Raw genomic sequence first — 20,444 nt, 5'->3', positions numbered from 1 at the left:
TGCTTTTCCTGTGTGGGACTAACTGTTCCCTCAGTGGCTGTTGGTAGGTGTCACAAAATGGCAGTTACCTGTGTTTGTAAGATGACTGTGGTTCTTTGTTTAAAATGTTCCCCCATAAGGTTTAATTGAGCTGTAGTTCCAGAGAGGGGTCTGCAGGGTTATCACTCACTGGGTTGAATGAGGCTTCCTCATCTGCTGGCCTACAGTTCTCAGCTGCCATGCACTTATGAGTTGTTCTTTTTTAAAAGGACTTTAAAGAAAAAAGGAGCAACTTACAAATAGGGCTGCACCATGATGAAAGGGTTCAGAAAGATGCTTTCATAAAGGGATATGGACTGTAGACTTTTACTACTGTATACCGTCTGTTGCTGTACATATGCTCCTACTGTGTAATGTCTATATCTTTTAATGTATCATGCTTAAATGCTTATGCTTTGTTTCAGCTTTGTTAACTAAATAAATACTTTTTTGCTGTTCTCTCATTGCCTCTCATCAGAACAACTGCCAAGTATTTTTTTTCCCCATGATGAAAAAGCAAATTCCTACTAACCTCAGAACCAGGAAGGTTTTCTGGATCATAGAAGAACAGCTTGAAGCCATTGATATGACATCCGACCCAAATATCTCCAGTGTAAGGATCAACAGATATGTTATCAATTAGAGTGTCCAACTGTAGCACCTAAGAAACCAAGCAACATGAAGGAAAGCTTGTAACTGCAATACATACTGTTGGTCCCGGTCACACGGGCCGGAAAATGCGGGGGGGGGGAGCGTGGCTGTTTGCCCCGGAGCAAAATAACGTGCGGACGCCCGATCACACGTCCCGTCGAGGTCCTGTGGTTAGGGGGTGAGATGCCGATCACACGGCTATCCTGCAGAGCAGCAAAGAAGCAGTGTGGCGCGATCACACCAGCAATTGGTAGGCGTCACTTCCATGGCAGATGGGTTTTTTTAACCGAAGTTTGTGCGCATGCGCCGTTGGGCGCTTTTGCGCATCCTGCGGAGACTTGGGGGGGGGAACACCTTGTTTGCGATGGAACATCGGTGGGCACCGGATGCCATGAAATTCCACCGGAAACGCGATCAGACGCCTGCCCTTGCCCCGCGGTTTCCGGAAACCAGTACCTCATAAGTACTAGTTTTTTACTCTGCATCTTCAACAGAAAGCCACAAGTTAGCCATGGGAGCACTACGCTTCCCAGATGTTGCGGTGTGATCGCGCCCGGAAAATCCGCCTATCTTCCATATCTTTAGCGCGGCAACTGCTCCGTGTGAACAGGGCCATTGAACATAACTGCTTTCACCTATAGGAAGCATGCTTACTTGATGATATAAATTTCTTTCTCTCCCATACTGAAAGGAAGAAATTTGCTAGATCAGTGTTGGGGAGCGGCTGTGGCTCCGTTGTAGAGCATCTGCTTGGCATGCAGAAGACCCCTGGTTTTTTATTTATTTAATTTATTTATAAATTAGACTTCTGGAGCGCCCTCCCCTGTGAACAAGACTCAAGGATGTGAACAACAGATTAAATAAACATATAAATCAGATTAAACAATTAAAACAGTAAAAACAGTAAACAACACAAAAGCAATTTCAGATGGTGCTAAAATTAAGACAGATTGTGTCAATTCCCCTGTGAAGGGAGAGAGAAAAAGGAGAAGCCAGGCTAGATGGATGGTCACCATTGCTGTCCTCAACCATAAGCTTGGCGGAACATCTCTGCCTTACAGGCCCTGTAAAACTGCATTAGGTCTTTCAGGGCATGAATGTAATTTGGCAGAGAGTCCCATCAGGTCAGAGCCAGGGCCAAAAAAGCCCTGGCTCTGGTTGAGGACAGCCAGATATCTTTCAGGCCAAGGATCACAAGTAGGTTCTTCTCTCTGGAGCATAATACTCTTTGTGGGGTATACCAGGAGAGGTGGTCTCGTAGGTATGTTGGTCTCGTAGGTATGTTTAGGGCCATGAAGATAAGTACCAAAACCTTGAATTTGATCCAGTACTCAACCTGGAGCCAGTGCAGCTGGCAGAGCACTGGTTGAATGTCTGCTGTCTGTGGGGTTCCAATAAGAACCTACAGTGCTGCATTTTGGACCAGTTGTAATTTCTGGGTCACTTTCAAGGGTAGCCCTGCATAGAGCAAGTTACAATAGTCTAGCCTGGAGGTGACCATTCCATGGATAACTGTGTCTAGGTCAGGGGGAGACAGGAAGGAAGCCATTTGCCTGACTTGGCGTAGCTGAAAAAATGCCAGTCTGGTGACATTAGTGATCTGGGTCTCCATCAATAAGGAGGCATCCAGAAGCATACCCAGGCTCTTGACAGTTGGTTCCAGTGTTAGGGGCACACTGTTGAGAGCCAGGAGTTGGCACTCCAGTTCTGAGTCTCCCTTACCCAGCCACAGAACCTCCATTTTAGCTGGATTCAGTCTCAGCCAGCTCTGTTTCAACCATCCCACCATAGCCTCCCATCCCGGTGGAGCTGGAATGTTAAAGTGTTAAAGCACACTGTTAAAAAGCCTTGAAAAAGGTAGATCCACAGAAAAGTTTTCTATTCAGAGTCTGAAATAACTTCATGACATTCTTCCTTTTCCAGATAATGTTTTGCTACTTTCCTATGTATTGAAAGAACTGTAAGCCAACAAGTTTCTTTTCCAATTAGATTCTATGGAAATAATTGGGTTTCCTAACATCGGGGACTAATTTAAATGAACTCATGCCCAATGGAGGAGTGCTCTGTAATTTAAAATCATGGGGCACAATGTCCACAGTGAGTTCAGTTTCTGTATGCAGAAGATTCTCCTATGCTCAGTGGAGCCCCTGTTTTCCCACTACTCACCCATTTATTTATTTATTTATTTATTATTTATATTTTTATCCCGCCCTCCCTTGTGTCTGCAGGGGGTGAAAGTTACCGTTGGGGTGAGTAGAAGGTCTGGGAACATCTCTCACCATTCAGCCACAGTGAGTTCAGTTTCTGTATGCAGAAGATTCTCCTATGCTCAGTGGAGCCCCTGTTTTCCCACTACTCACCCATTTTTGTATTTATTTATTTATTATTTATATTTTTACCCTAAATACATAAGTTTTGCATTACATAATCCCTATTAAGCACCTAGCGCACTGCAGTGTAGTTGCTTTTCTACGGCTTTAGAAATCCGAAGACACTGGGAAGTGTTATGAAGAACTATGGCCATTCTAAACTGGCACATATGGGGAAGCAGATGCATGTTCAGTATGCTGTGAAAACTGTGCTGGATTCTGGATAGCTTGCAAGGTCAATTCAAGGTGCTTATTTTACCCCTTAAAGCCCTTAATTGCCTGAGCACTAGACTGGCTGCCAGTACTCTTACATGCTTTCACATCAACAATGAAGATCGTGTTTAGGAGCCTAACTTCGTGCCCCATTATGAGTGAGGGCACGACAGCGCAGGTAAAAGGAAGGAAATCTTTTTGTGGTGGTCCAAGGCTCAGAGTCTCAAGAAGGGATGTGACTCTGCTCTTTCCCATGAGGCATTTGTTGGATGATGGTAAAGAATACACTTTTTATGCAGCTGCTGCACTGTTGTGCTGCTATTGTCCAGGTTCGTTGCTTTCTTTTAAAGATGTTTTTGTAAAATATTTATGCCCTGTACGTATTCGATGTTGCAAGCAGTCTTAAGCTGGGGAGGATTTTAAAAAAACCTTTGATAAGTAAACTGGAAAATGCTATACAGAGTGTAGGTCGCTTCAGCCACAAGATAGTTACATTGGATTACTTGGTTTTAAGATGATTTTCTTATCCCTTTCATCCAGTCATTAACTGGATTGTGGTTGGTCTTTGAGATAGTTATAAAGAACGAATTATGCTTCACTGCTTCATTCAGTTTCCTGTGGACTGCTGCTTATGGTTTTAACACTAACTTTTCAGGTCTGTGTGGAGGCCTTCAGTTCAGGAAGTATAAGTATACAGAAAGTATAAATATAATGTTCAGGCTGCTGCTTGAGGTGGGGTATCTGAAGGCATACCTCAAAGAGGAGTCTTTTAAAATAGTCTATGTGTCCGTGTGAGTGGCAGGAAACACCATATGTACAGAAATGAGCACAAAATTGCACATGGGAGCTCCCTTTTGACAACATTCCCAGGCCCATCAGTGAGAAAAAAGGTGAACCCTTCACATCCCAAGTGATCCTGTATCAGTCTGAGATGTCCTGGCTCAAATGCAAAGTTACATATTCAGACCTTTCCTAATCCATAAAATGGTGGCCGGTTCTAATCACTCAAAGAAAAGCCATTCATACATATTCAGAGGCCTTCTCTTCATAGGGCTGAGCTCCTGATTCTGGGTTTGGCCTAGAAGAAGGCTCAAGTCAAGTTGTCTGGGACAGTTGTAGGCGTCCACATCTTATGGGCCAGAGGATCTGCACTGCTGCAATGTGGGAGACACAAATGCCAGCATAAATCAGTGTTAGAGTAATCCTGCCCTAATTGCCCCTGCTTCCTTTTTAGTGGCCAGAGATGTTCCTTACCACCTCAATTTGAGCCCATTCACCTTCAAAGAAAGATGTGTTTGTTTCATGTTATCTTATCTCTGAGTCTTCTGTGAGGTCTGAAGTCTCTGGGAGCAATGTGCTCCTTTCAGCTGCAATGGAATTCTATGTGCTTCACGGTAGCAAGCTCATCTGGCTCTGAATTCTCTTTGTATTCCCCAAGTCATGTCAAACTGACATGAGGGATAAATGAAGTGACTTTGGAAGTTCAAGCTGAACTTAACCAGAACACAAAATCAAAGCCTGTGATTCAGTTCCATCATGCTTATGTTTCATTGCTGCTATCTGGCATGGATTTTTCCTTCTGACATTTAAATACATATATTGGCAGAAATGTTGTAAAGTAGAACACTTACTCCAAAAAAACAGATTTTGTGTGGGGTGTGAGGAAGGAGTGGAGCAAAGGAATATATTACATGGTATAGTCTTTATAACCACCACTAAATGCTAGGACACTCTAAACCACAACCTGGTAAACAAGAAATAATGTACGCAGCAGCATCTTACTCAGAAATAAATCCTACTATGTGCAGCAGAAGTTAGCTTCTGGGAAGTGAGTTTATTTCTGAGCTTACAGCCTCGTCCCTTTAAAAGACATGTCCTTTGATTAACTGATTTGGCTACTAGCTTGGCCTAGGAGTTAGAGAGAAGAGCTCTTAGTTGTTCAGACTTGTAGGAGGAAATGCAGCTTTACCAAAGCTTAGGCTGTGTATATGTGTTTTTCCCACTGAAACTTTAAGACAATGTGGAAGAATCATTGTTGCTTGTAGTGTGTGTTCATAGCCCTGTACTGTCAAATAAATTCTGCAGGTTTTTGAAATACCACAAAAACTTGTCAAGCTTCTTCCTCTAAAAATAATGATAGAATAAGAGAAATTTTCTTGTGTACGGTAATAATTTTTGAGAGTGCAAGCTATCATCTGTACACCCTTCTGAGTTCCGATTACAATGTTTGTTTGTCTCTCTCTCTCTCTCTCTCTCTCTCTCTCTCTCTCTCTCTCTCTCTCTCTCTCTCTCTCTCTCTCTCTCTCTCTCTCTCTCTCTCTCTCTCTCTCTCTCTCTCTCTCTCTCTCTCTCTCTCTCTCTCTCTCTCTCTCTCTCTCTCTCTCTCTCTCTCTCTCTCTCTCTCTCTCTCTCTGTGTGTGTGTGTGTGTGTGTGAGAGAGAGAGAGAGAGAGAGAATCTTGTTAAACCAAGGGGCTGTGCTATACTGTGTGGCTACTGAGAAATTAAGAGTCTAGTTCTGAGTTCATTCTGTGAGCAGAATTCCTATTGATTTTGAATCATACTGATGAACAAAGTTAGTATGAGAATATTACTCCTGTTTTGGAAAATACAATCTTATTAATAATTTTAAAAAGCATTTGCTTTACTCACTTTACTTTTCTATTAGCTTGGTCCAGTTAAAGATGTTGCATACAACTCATATACAACTCATAGGTATGTAGCATGTTAATTTCTCCTAACAGAAATAAAACTTAATCTCAGAACATGTTTGAAGATACATAATGCAGCTACGATGCTAAAACTAAACATGTCTGTGCTGTTCCTGGATTCCTGTAAATCCTATCCACACTTCCATAAGTTGCCTGGAAGGAAGGTGAGATGTGAATGAATGAATGAATGAATAAATAAAGTGCTGACTCTGGTTTACAGGACCTCCCCACCCATCTTGCACTTCCACAGTAAGAGAAATGTGGTTTTCTCTCCTAAGGAATCTTCATGGGTCTCTGTAAGACAAAACCCTGTTCCAAATGTTTCTCACCGCCCAGGCTTCTCTGACTTTATCTGTTCTCCATCCCACCCTACATATGTTCCAAATGCTGAATTACTTTCAGAGCATGTACCAATAGAACATAATTTCCTCTAAGATATTCATTTCATTTCTAAGTATTAACTGTTTCATGGTTTCCAATGAAATTAACTAGGCAGCTACTGCAGGGAAAGAAGACTCACCATTTAAAATTTTGCTTTTAATCACCCAAAGCCCTGTTCACAAGTCAGTGAACATTCCTACAATCCATGTATGATGTACACTTGTTTTTTCTTTGTACATTCATTGAATGATTCTCATATTACATTCAACACATGTATACCTGAATATGTGATTTTAAACCCCATATTTATCTAGTTATTGGTCCTTGGCTCCTTTTGTAAAGTGAACATGGTGTTTTGTTACAAATAGGTATACATGTAAATGAGGTTAAACATGCAATCAATGAAACATGTAAACAGGGCTGTTGGTGAAGTGCGGAACTGGTTCTGTTCTTCCAGAAACAACAGCCAAATTTTTCATAGGAATAGACCAGTTGACACCAGACAGAAATAACCGTGTTTTTAGTAGTGCCGTCCCAAACGTTTTTTGCGCCCTAGGCAAATTATGACTTTGGACCCTCCCATTCTATAGTATTACCTGCCTGGCCCAGGTGAGTCATACCCACCCCTGGAAAGGCAGTGTACCGCTTTCTGGCCCCTGGAAACATGGTGACTCACATGGTGGGTGGGCTGGCCTAGCCCCACACAGAACAATCAGCCCTTTCCTCAGGCATCAAAACCTTTCGGCACTCCTCCAGCTCTGGCACCCTAGGCAATCGACTAGAGGTACTGAATGGAGGCTGGCTTTGTTCTTAGATAGAACATCCAGGATATCCAGTCTAAAGATCTTCTGCTATCCTAACTGTTAAACAGCTTTATATTTAACAGAGGTACAGCCATCCTTAATCAGTTGCACTGAATGGGACTGGGGCATGCCCTAGGGCACTTTGTGCTTAATCTTAACAGTGGGTGCCCCTCACCCAGTTGGTCTGGGACTTTGGGCTGGGTTGTCCCCAGTATGCTGATGACACCCAGCTATATCTGTTGATGGATGGCCAGCTGGACTCCACTCCAGATGTTTTGGACAGGACATTAGGGGCCGTGGCTGGATAGTTAAATCAGAGCCATCTGAAACTAATCGGACAGAGATGGAGGTCCTGTACCTGAGTCATGGGGGCCTTGGATCGGGAATCCAACTCCCAACCCTTGCTGGGGTGCCATTGGTGCCAGCAGCAAGGGTGAGGAGTCTGAGGGTGATCCTGGATGCCTCGCTTTCCCTGGATGTCCAGGTCACCACTGTTGCCGTGTCAGCCTTTCATCAGCTTTGGCTGGTCAGGCAACTGACTTAGCTACTGTGATCCATGCAATGGTCGGTCACTTCCAAAGTGGATTATTGTAACTCGCCCTTGAATCTGACCTGGAAACTGCAGCTAGTACAAAATGCCGTGGTGCGTGTGGTGACAGTGACATCTGTGATGGTGCACATTCAGCCGGTGCTGTGCCAGTTGCACTGGCTGCCAAGTGAATACTAGATCTGGTTCAAGGTTCTGGTATTAACCTTCAAAACCCTGTGCAGCCAGGGACCAGCATATCCACAGGACCTTCTCTCCCCTTATGTGCCCCATAGAACCTTGCACCCCACAGACCAGTATCTTCTGGTAGTCCCCCCAGTTGCACTGGCTGCCAAGTGAATACTAGATCTGGTTCAAGGTTCTGGTATTAACCTTCAAAGCCCTGTGCAGCCAGGGACCAGTATATCTACAGGGCCGTCTCTCCCCTTATGTGCCCCATAGAGCCTTGCGCTCCACAGACCAGTATCTTCTGGTAGTCCCCAGCCCCAAAGACATCCGCTTAGCCTCAACCAGGACTTATTCTTTAAAGAGAGAATCTATCCTAAAATTCTGTAATATTGATGTGTTATTGTCTGCTTCTATATTTGAAATATGTAATGCATTTGGTAATACATCTGATTTTACCTGTTGTACGTAACAACTCATAATATTTGACAAACTTGATGAATTTGTATTTCCCCCCTGCCCTTTCTTCCCTTTTGTATCCCACCTTTTTTTTTTTTGGAGAAAATAATATATATTTTTCTTAAAAACAAAAACAAAAAAACAGGACCAGGGCCTTTTCTGCCTTGGCTCTGACCTGGCGGAACGTGCTCCCACCTGAGATCAGGGCCCTGCGGGATCTATGATAGTTCCACAGGGCCTTCAAAACAGAGCTGGTCTGCTAGGCCTTCAGCTGAGGCAGCAGACCTCCGATCCATTCCGGCCTCCCCTGCACACAGTCCTGGTCACTCTGTTTCTCTCACACTGACCCTGCTAGAAGACTGCCAGCTGAAGGAGGCATTTGAATTTTTCATCCTGTTGCCATCGGTACTAGTATTTGTTCATTTTAAACATGTCTTGGTTTTATATTTAATGCTTTAATGGTTGTTAATCTATATATTGTTACCCCCCTGAGCCCACTTGCAGGATAGGGCAGGATATAAATCAAATTAATAACAATAATAATAACAATAACAACAACAACAATAATGATGATGATGATGATAATGATGGTGATGATGAAATATGTCATGAAAAGTTGGAGTTGATTTGTGGTATATATGCCCAGCCTGTTTGTTTTCTCTTATCAACCGGACTTTATGCTTGCAACTTTTGGCTATTTGGGAGGTTTGTTTAAATATCCAAAATATGTTCAGTAGTAAAAACTGGAAAAGGTTAACAAGAAATGGTACAATTTCTATTTGGTGTCTGTCAGATGGAGAGAGATGGGCAGTGTGGCTTAGCTATGGTCAAATGCTGGCACTTACCAGAACAAAGACCATCAGTGGTCATCACACTTGGTTGATATGCAAAATGGAATGTACCTGAATCTGTAAATTTCTTTCTGTGTTCTTCCCTTTTTTTAAAAAAACCAAGCATTTTTAACCTTTTTCAGATTTTTTGTTTTTTAAAAAATCTCTGCTTTCATTTTTTTCCCCCTTAGGAACCATTCAACTCCTATTTTCGCTTTTTATACCAACAATTGTTTTTGGCATGTATCTATGTACTAGTGACCATTGAAGAAGGCCCATTGGCCTGAAACATGTCTGGTCCTGTTTATTGTGTTTGTGGTTTTATTTGTATGGCATCAACCCATACATATTAATGTGTATTAATTAATGAACATTAATAAACTTAGTCTGGTGGTTTCTATCTAGTGGCCTATGTTTTTAATTTATATTTTAAGCGTACTGTAACTAAATTTATTTAGTTTGTTTCATTTATTCTTAACATTGTTCTTCCTCAGCCTTCATGGCATCTAATTCAGTTGTTGGATTGGGTTTGTATTCCGTTTTTTGTTGTTGTATTCTTTTTGCACCCTTTCGTCCTTTTGTTAGGGCTGTTAGCTTCTAAGCATTATAGCAAGCTAATAGAATAAAAGGGTTGTGTTCTTTGTATAGTACTTAATAGACCTGTAAGTGCTTGATATTACTACTGCCAATAACAGGTGGAATAGGCAGCTCTTAAAGCATCCAAGTCTGACCACTTTCAGGGATGGGTTTCTGAGCTTAGGGAACCCTTGGCCTTGATCCATTAGAGAGTTTCTCTGTTTAAAACATTTCATCACAGCATTTCATAGAAGATTATGGTTTGATTAAATGGTGGAGCTGATGTCAAAGAAAGAGTTAAGGACTTGGTATTCTTGAAGAGCCAACCAGCATGCAAGCTGCACAGACATTCTGGCTCCTGCTTCTCTGTACCAAATGTTCCATCTAGTTTTTATACAAAGGTTGCAGATAGCTTGTTTTTCAAGGTGAATCCACTATGGCTTTTCTTCTAACAGCATGAATTGCAGCAGCTGAAATGACAGTGCTTAGACATTAATCTTTTAAATTGCTGTCAATATATTTTTTAAAACCAGACTTCATACAATATTAATGGGTCTTGCACTCTATTTTAAGGAAGCTGACCTGGGTGGGGTGTGTTTCATATTGCCTAACTTTATGAAAAAGCAAATATTAAAATCAAAAGGTCTTAGCTTCTACTAATTAATGGCTGCTTTCATTTATGAAAAAGTATTTCATGTGAAATGAAAGAGTCCATTACCCTCAGATCTTTAAAATGAAAAAAGTAGCCAGCTCATCAACCAACCATTGGTGCCTAGATATTTTAGTGCTCAGAGACACTAAGATGTGGTTCCCCATCTAATTTATTCATTGGGATTCTCCCACCTTTTTCTCCACCACCTGTGACTAACAGAACTTGGTAATTTTGACCTGTAGCAAACATGGGCAATCACTGAACAAACAGGTCACTAAAAAAACCCCTAGAGTTGGAGGCACAATTGTGGCACCCTTTCCCAATGAGAACTAGACATCCTTGAACACCCTCCAGTTTGACTCACATTCTGCACACCAGTCATAAACAGGGAACTGATTTTTCATTGAGCAGTTTGTCTGTTCACAAGCTGCTCAAGCCTGTTCATCAGGTTATTTTGTATCCAGATAGGACAGTATCCAGGTTACTTTGTATCCAGATAGGACAGTACAATGCAACTGGAGGTATTTCACACATGCACATTTTCATACAGCCGACTGGGAGTTCTAATTCACCCTCCCCCACAAATGTCTTGCTTTTCCATGAAATTCTGAGGCCAACTGTATAAATAAACAGTAAGCAAACCAGTCAGCCAGTGTTTATGTAAACATTGTTTTTGACAAGGTATACATGTTGGTGTTAAAGTCCATGTTAAGACTATTTCACCCATGTACATTTGCAGGCAGCATTAAGGGGGTTGTAGTCCCCCCCACACCTCATCACATAGTTACCTGATCCTCTCATCCATAACTCTGGGAAGAATTGATTCAGCCTATTGTGTACATATGAAAAGGCACCCTCAAAACAAAAGAAAATGAAACTCCACCACCACATCTATTACACAACCACAAAGCTGCTTGGCAGCTGCTTGGGTCAGACAGGAATAGGGTGAGGGAGATCCGAGGATCAGCTAATGAGTGGTTGTGGCTGTTGAACAGAGTCTGCTCACTAACTGGACAACTTTGTCACAAAGTTTCCAGCATTTCTAATGAAAATGGTAGTTGGATAGATAGCAATATGTGCATGAATATAAGCTGAGTCTGATTGCTAAAGTCAGCGCATGACATGATTAAACAGTCTTTAATTGGCTGATGATCAGTTGGTTTTCCTTGTCTATAAAGATATTTTTGGACCTGAGAGTTACTTTTCAAAATGCTCCCAATTCTTCAAAAAAGCAGAGTTTTTTTAAATAAAAAAAAATCACTATAGACCCTGTGTAAAAAGTGTTTTGAGGAGGTTGATTCGATTTACTGACATGGAGTAAATCCTGCTCTGTCATTACTTTGTTTTTTAAACACAAAAACAAAAGCTCATCTCACACTTTTTAATACCAGGACAGTCTATGTTATATCATAAAACTGGAAGATAGTTGATAGGGTTGGTATGGCTTCTTAAAAACATTGCTTCTGAAATATATGGATGAAACCTTTAGGAATCCCATTTGTGTCTAAAGATTTGTGGAAGTGAAGTATCTGACTATCTTGTAGGCTTCAGTTTCCCTGTGTATGTAGGAAAAAATATCTACGAGGCACCTCTAGTGGTGCATGGCGTTAAAAAGCCTGCAGGTTAATCTAGCTGAATTGCCAATGGCAGTTCGAGTCCCGCCGCGGCTGGGGTGAGCTCCTGGCCCTTTGTCCCAGCTCCCGCCCACCCAGCGGTCCGAAAGCCTGTACGGGCAAGTAGTTAAATGTGTACCTGCTCCTTACGAGCGGGGGGCACCTTTCCTCCGTGATCGGTGTTAAAAAGCAGCAGCAATGGTGTTGAATCGACAAGTAGGTAAATGTGTACCTGCTCCTTACGAGTGGGGGGCACCTTTCCTCCGTGATCGGTGTTAAAAAGCAGTGGCAATGGTGTTGAATCGATGAAGATACAGTGAAGATGGCGGAGAGCGGTGACCGAGTATGGAGACCGGTGCCTGAAGGAGCATGACATTGCAGCGAAGACTGGAGCCAATTGGCCAAAGAGTCGAGCTGCCTCGTTCGTGTTCTGTGGGGGCCATCTGCTGGAAAGGAGCCGCTACTGCAGAGAATCTATACAACAACACTGGACATCTTCGCCCTTGAGGAAATAGAACCACCATCGAATCCACCGCCAAATTCAAGAAAAAGATCCTAGGTGCCTAGTTAGGAAATACCCTCCCCTCACCATTGTACCCCTAGCTTAGATTTTTTTAAAAAATTGTGTGTCTGTAAACCTATCTGTAAACCGCTCTGAGCCTCATGGATAGGGCAGTATATAAATCGCAAATGTAAATGTAAATCTTGTGCTGCCTCTCAGCCAGAAAGGTTTATGTTTTGCTTGGAGAGTGGGCCATCAACAATGAATGCAGATCATTGGGAAATCAAGTTCAGTCAACGATGGGCATCACACCTAGCTGTCAAGATGTAGGGGTAAAGAATGTGCTGTTCTGCCTGGTAAGCATGTTCCAAGAGTGCATGTTTTTGGGCCTGAGTGGGAAAAGTCTGAGCAGGGGCTAACTGGGAAGTTAAAATGGCCCAAGAGCAAGCCAGGTTGATCAGCACCTATGTTGCTACAAGCCAACACTGCAGGAGCCTTTCAGCTCAGACTTAGCCAACATCTTATACTGGTGTTATATCAAAAATGAGAGCTCATGGGAGGAGATTGTATAAATATAAAGACACTCCATGAATGAATTACAAACATTAGCAGAAAAATTATATTGTATGAAACAATTCAAACATTTTGAAATCTTTGTTAAAGAACCCTTATATATATATATTTTACAGAGCTAGGAACAAAAAGTGCTTGATACAAAGGGAGAATACAATTAGAGTCCACAATTCCTTTGTATAAAAAATTTCAGGAGTGCAATAGTTCCATGTCATATGCAAGTACAGCTATACATGGCTGGCTTCACTGCCACATTCATGTTACGCTTCTTCAGATAGCTGGTACTCTTTAGCTGTGAACTGAAAATTATATTTCCATGTCATATTTACCATATTACAACATATTAACTGTTATCCCCAATTGTCAGTACATACATACTCACTGAAATAGAGTTTCAACAATTCTCCTTCACTAGTTTTCCATTTGCTCCACTGATTTGCTCTACCGATTAGGCTTCTGCAATAGTGGTGGTGATTAACACACAACATATGCCATTAAGTATGTACTGACAATCTGGAGTCACAATATTCTGACACAACTTACATCAGTACATAATATCCTATTTTATATTTTATATTTTTATTTCTAAGAATGAAGTTTCTAATAAACTGGTGGGTAAACCAAAGGAAGGAAAACTGACCTGAAATGACCTACTTGTTTACAGAATTTTATAAGAAACAATTTAAATCAAAATCAGTATTTAAACCATTAGGGGTCAAGGTGTTTATTTTAAAGATCCACCTGTGTTCCTGGCGAAGTAATTCCTTAGCCAATGGGCGTTTTGAGTCTGCAACAAAGAGCACACCACATCTAAACTGATCTTCTTTGTAGTTTTGAGAGGCAAAATGCTCTGTAAGTGGTGCTTCCCTTATTTGACATTTATTTCTTGTAATGTGTTCCATAATTCTTAATTTCAATGGTCTGGTGATACTCCCAATGTATAACTTTAAACAATCACACTGGATAAAATGCACAACAAAGGCACTTTCACAAGTAGAACTTGCATTACTATACACAGCTATGCCATTTAAGATAAAATTGTCACTTTCCCACATTACCTTGCAGGCTTTACATTTCAAACAATGTCTGTGTCCTACAGATTGAGTCCTAGCCTGCATATCCTCCCTTATATCTGATCTAACTATGATGTCTTTAAGAGATTTAGTCCTCCTATAACCTATCCTGGGTGTAAGTTGGCACCCTTCAATATCTCCAAGGAGTGGCCAGTATTTGGTAATAATCCTTTTGATAGAGAAGGAAAGAGGAGTATAATACATTGCCCATGTAACACCTGATGATGGGGGGGAAACAACTGGTTTTTCAAATAAGGATTTCCTTTCACGTAGTTCAACCCTTTCCTTAGCTCTAAATAGTACATTTGAGGGATAGCCCATTCCTAAAGGCACAGGGAAGTTGTTCAGAATCCTGTAAATAATCACTTTCCCTGGACGTGGAACTATTACACTCCTGAAGTTTTTTATACAAAGGAATTGTGGACTCTAATTGTGATCTCCCTTTGTGAAGTACTTCTTGTTCCTAGCTCTGTAAAATATATATGTGTTCTTTAACAAAAATTTCAAAATGTTTGAATTGTTTCATACAATATAATTTTTCTGCTTATGTTCGTAATTCATTCACAGAGTGTCTTTATATTTAAACAACAAGGTGTTGGCTGACCTGTTGCCTCCTTCTGCACAGCCACCAACCAGCTGAGCTAAGTGGCCTCTGATGTGCTGGCAAGGTTTCTGGGGCTTGGCTCTGCTGACTGCTGGTTGCCACAAGTGGCCCCCCCAGGAACTTTACCTGCAAATTAAATCGCCAGTCCACTCCTGAGTCTGTGGTTCATCAGCTGTCCATTTCAGAAGCAGCTGTTCTTAGGAACTGAGGCTTCTTTAAAGACAAATTCTGTCTGCCTAAATGTCCCCCCACCATTTAACGTGTATATTTGGGAATGAACATTATATGCCTTCCATATGCTTCTTATCACAAAGAAAAGGATCTAATAATGACTGTCCCTTGAACATCCTAATGGAATATAGTGCATGACAAAATAAATAAGACATAATTTCACCGAGGGCTGATGAGGCAAATAAGTTTGCTGCTTGTCTGCTTGTGAGCATGGTGATGGTAAAATGGTTGATCGCCAATGGTTCATAACCAAATAATCTATTACCCACCTACCCTTGCTACATTGATGCCCAGTGCTCCTATATCTCTTGTGCTTCAGGGAACCACAATTAAACCGGGCTTTTGATTCTCTCTCAACTGGATATGCAGATGCCCGTTTCATGTAAGGAGCTGCAGTGGCTCAAGTGGTTAAGATGCTAAACTGCAGGCTGTGGAAGGTCGGTAGTTCAGCAGTTTGAGACCCGAGTGTGCCGCATGACGGAGTGAGCTCCCGTCCCTAGTTCCAGCTCCTGCCAACCTAGCACCTGGAATTAATGCAGTGAAGAGGTGAGAGATTGTAAAACCAAGAGACCAGCCTGGTGGATGGAGGTGGTGGTGCCTTATAGCTTCACATTGCCTACCTTTCCCTTGGCAGGGTAGCTCCACTTTCTGAAAGAGGAAGATGAGCAACCTTTCCTCAACCTATTGGCCTCCAGGTAGTTTGCAACAACACTAAGGCCACTGGATGCTTAATTTGTATTGACTTGTCTCATTTCCATTGCTGTCTGTGCTGCTAGACCATAGTCAGTGATCTAAAAAAATACACAATTATTTTAAAGACTGCAAGAGGGCTTTTGATGTTTGCCCCCTCCCCAAACAATAGCCTTCCTAATACTGCACACAAAACTGATCTTGAAATTGATGGCATTTTTGAAATCAGTTTGTGGTATGGCATAGGGGGAAAAAGACACACCCCATTCAAATATTGCATAAGGTACCAATTTTTAACCTGACCATATACTGTGATTAACACTGAAACAACCTAAGAACACTGGAAACATGACCGTACTACAAGTTTAGGTCTTTATTGAATAACAAATGGATTTGTTATTTATTTTTAAATGTTAAATACACAGCCCTTAGATTTTTGAAAAGAGAATATTTATTCTCAAATAATATTGTCAAATCATTTAGATGTCCCAGGGATTTAGCTGGCAATGGTTAGGGTATTTTCTAAACAGCCAGAAAGGTAAAATGTGCTATGCCTAAGGTAGTCTTTACTAGAGTCTTCACTAGAAAATTCTGGAAATGGGATAATTTGAGTTTACTTCATAGTAGAAGACATAAAATAGCAATATACACTTTAATGTTTTTAGGAAGGGCAAGGGGCTTTTCAGTTGCCAGTCAGGATTATAGTTGGAAAACTTGACAAACCAATGTATTGCAGAAAGGAGATAGGGATGCTGCATTAACATGCATTAATGATATTTGTTTCAAGGAGGAGATGTTTCTGGAGCCAGCCTACAATGCAAAATGAGGCCTGCATTTATCAGTACAGCTGTAAATTTCAGAGAATAGCAACGGCTCAGTAAAGGAGTCTTTGTTTTGCATGCAGAAGGTCCCAGGTTCAGTCCTCAGTATCTCCAGTTGAAAGGACCAGGCAGCAGGTGATGTGAAAGACCTCTCTGCCTGAGACTCTGGAGAGCTGCTGCCAGTCTTGAGGACATGATCCTGACATTGATGGACCAGTAGTCTGATTCAGTATAAGGCAGCTTCATGTATGAATCTAATGTAAAACATCATAACAATATCAGAATTATTTGCCTATTAAGTTTTCTCTTTAGAAACATTCAAGTTCAAAACCTTTATTGGCATAGATCATGATCATACAGTCGCCATTCAGTTCATGGATTTGACACACAGCTTCCTCATTATAAGGCAGTTACAGAACGTGGTGACCGCTTCAATAACCGCTATATTTTGTGAAGCCAATAAACTATACAACCTTCTGTCATCGGATTGCTTGGCATCATTCTTAAGAATATCTTCTAGATAGGCTTCCCGAATGTCATCATACAAACTACAATAGAGGAATACATGTTCGATTGTTTCAGTCTCCTCTGAATCACAATCACAGAACCTTACAGAGAAGGGGATTTTCAGAAACATTAACCAATGTACATAAAAAGATGGCATAATCATGCAGTGGAGTAAATGCCTCCCTTAATGGTTAGCGTGATGCCTAAATAGATATATTTACTTTATGAGGTTAAGAAAAGATCAGGATCCGATCCTAAATATTCTCAAATAATAATATCCATTGAATTGTGAGACTTCCCTGTAATGTCTTTTGGGTTCAGAATTTTAAATTTTCATAGAATCATAGACTTGGAAGGGACCTCCAGGGTAATCTAATCCAACCCCCTGCACAATGCAGGAAATTCACAAAATACCTCCCTCCCAGTGACCCCCTGCTCTATGCCCAGAAGAGGGCAGCTCCCCCCCAACCCCTCCAAGATCCCTTACCAAACTGGCCTGGAGGACATGATGTTTTAGACCTGAGTTTCCTGTGGTGTTCATTGTCTCTGTGGATCGTGGCCGGCAGGCCACGATGGCTCACTAGTAGAGCATCTGCTTTCCTTGCAGAAGATCCTCCACCCCCTCCAGTTGACAGGCTCAGGAAGTAGGTAATTTGAAAGCCTCTGCCTGATGCGCAGCAGCTGCCAGTTACACCAGACAATACTGCGCTTGAAAGATGGATAGTCCAGCTGGGTATAAGGCATACTTCTGATATTGTACAAATTAAGTAATGGGAGGAAATGTGCAAAGTGGGTCCTAAACGTTTTGCCTATTTCCATTCTGATGTCTCTTCAACTCAGTCTCATGGCCAATGTATCCTTTTTTTAAAAAGGAAAGAATAAAACGCAAACTGCAATCTCTAAACAAATGGAAAAGTACAGCCAATTTGCCAAAGCACTTTCTTCTATTCTACTCTGCTTCGCTTTTCTGGATTGCCGACCCCACCACGTTCTACCTGGCTCTTCCTTTGAAATGTCGCCATGCTAAACTGCCTAAAGAATGCTCTGTCCTTGCACCACGGCTGCCCCTGACATTCGAGAATGCGGCAATGTTGTATGACGTCACAACAGCACTCTGTGCCCGCGAGGCATTAACTGCAAGGAGAAACGCATCTCGGTGGGCACTGCAAAACTATCAGAGCGCACAACTGAGCGCAATGTTGAATTTCCTGTTTGCTATTTTCGCTGACTTGCGGTTAGTAGTTCTTGTCCTGGTTGCCAGCTACCAAGTATTTTCAGCGATGTTCTTGCCTCTTCTGGGCAGCAGAGTGCGCCATCACCTAGTTAAGTAGCCTGCACGCTAGAGACCTGAATTCGTTCATCTTTTCCAGAGCAGCGTTGCAAAGTACAAAGCAAGACTCCCTCCCCCCGCCCGTCCCGGTTGCAGCAGCATTGCTTCGTTTTAGCAGCTCAAGGGCAAAACTGTCTTCCCAGCAATTCCAGGAGGCTTTCCTTCTGATTAAGAAAGGCATAATCGGAGCGCTTCTGACTGTAGAGGGGGCCTCCGAGGCAAATCTCCCTACTTGCCTCCCAGTGGGGTGTCTTGATTGAGATGGGATAGAAGATTATACCGCACTGGGGGGAAATAGCTGAGAACAGGATTTGACTCTCGTGTTCAAAGCTAGAAGAAGGGCGCTGAATGTTAAACCTGACAATAGCAAAACAAAGGGGTCCTAATTATTTCAGACCCCCGGGGGCGGGGAGCACTACTGAATGTATTTTCCTCCATCTCTGGTCCATATCCACAGTAGAAAGCAGTTTAAATACTGTCTTTCAGATTTATAGGGAAACCATAGGGTCCTCTTTCCTAGCAATGACCAGGACGTGGCGACGGTTAACACTGTCCGCGCCTTTCGTAACTCCTCTAATTAAAACCATTTCAATACAGTCCACTCCGAGCAAAACAGAGCAAATTGATTCCAACTGACATCACATGGCTACTCACGCGTTGTACATCGCAACCTGCGCCTACGTTGTTCACATTAATGTCATGGCGCATTATCACACTTCAAAGGCTTTCATATAATTCCAGAGAAATGCCAAATGCCTGAAGTCTTTCTTGGCCCTGCCTTGGTTATTATTGGGGTGCTTTAGTCTATACGATGCTGTCTGCTGTCTACTATGGACGCTACAGCACTGATGGATGACATTTCTTTCTCCCCAACTCAACAATATGTATTTCTTCCCTGTGACCGTTTGGGTAATTGTAACCTTGGATGTTTACTTCTCAGTAGTCTACGCATTTTATTTAAATACACTGGATGGTTTAAGGTCTGGAAACTGCGGAAATACATTCAGGTTCGTCTTTCAACAAGGCTGAACTGCTTTCCCAATGTTCTCACGTTTCTGATAAAATGAGTGCAAAGGAGGGGAAGCTGCAGTTTACAACACGGCAAGGATGCTGTGAACCAGAAGGGCCTGGTTTAGGAAATCAGAAGGTGTTGGGTATTACAAGTTGAAAACAGTCAGTATATCTGGGGTTAAATGTTTGTTTATGTTACTCACAGGAAGTCACATGTTTCTCATGTAACCAATGTTTTTTAGATGTAGAATGCCCGGGAATTTTCTCCCTGATCTAGGAATTTGATTGGGACTAAAGTGTCAAGGTGTATTACCATTTTATGGCTTCTCTTCCTGCCTTTGTTTGGTGTTCTGAAGAAGAAGAAGAGTAGCCATAATCTCTCTCTTCTAGTTTTGTCTTTGTAGAGTAAGGATGTAGCCGATTATGCTCTGTTGTTATTTTCATCCCAGTTACCCTTCCCATGCTAGAGTTTAGTAAAAACTTTATATTTTAATCACACATGGACTCTGTCTGAATTATTTTATTCTGGGACTGCTGGACTATCTTATCTCTTCTAAATACAATTTTTTCAATATCTCACTATCACCCAACAAAGGTTATGGGTGCCCAGATCGCTTCCACTGCAAAAGATAGCTAAGCAGAGTGCTCAACCAGACTTGGAGTGAAGAAAAATCATGTGTGCTGGAGTTTTCTAAAACAGAATTATTATCTTAACTCGCATTGGATTTATGAGATTCAGACAACACCCTGTTTTCTTCATGAACTTGTGGGACCAGACTAAAAGCCTGTGTTTCCAAGTCGGAAAAGCCTGTAATGTTTTGATCTGAGTTCGTCTTCTTCCTGTGCCAAGTGAAAGAAAGAAGGTAAGGGGGTGAGACTGATCCTGGCTGTTTCCTACTGAAAAGCTTAATCCCGCGCTTACAAAAGATTGCCCGTTGCCCTCATCACTCTCAGGTTTCGGTAACATATTAAAAAGGAGAAATCATTATGTCTGCAGCTAAGAATCTTGCTTTTTTCAATATTCCCACCTTAGACTCAAGTAAGTTCTCTTGGTGGAAGAGATCAGTAAGAAATGCCCTTCAGGCTCATGGAGCTATTTCTGTGCTCAGTGAAGA

The sequence above is a fragment of the Gekko japonicus genome, unplaced genomic scaffold (assembly GCF_001447785.1).
Source record: "Gekko japonicus isolate JY-2015 unplaced genomic scaffold, Gekko_japonicus_V1.1 scaffold130, whole genome shotgun sequence".
Lineage (NCBI taxonomy): Eukaryota > Metazoa > Chordata > Lepidosauria > Squamata > Gekkonidae > Gekko > Gekko japonicus.
This window is presented reverse-complemented; position numbering follows the sequence as displayed.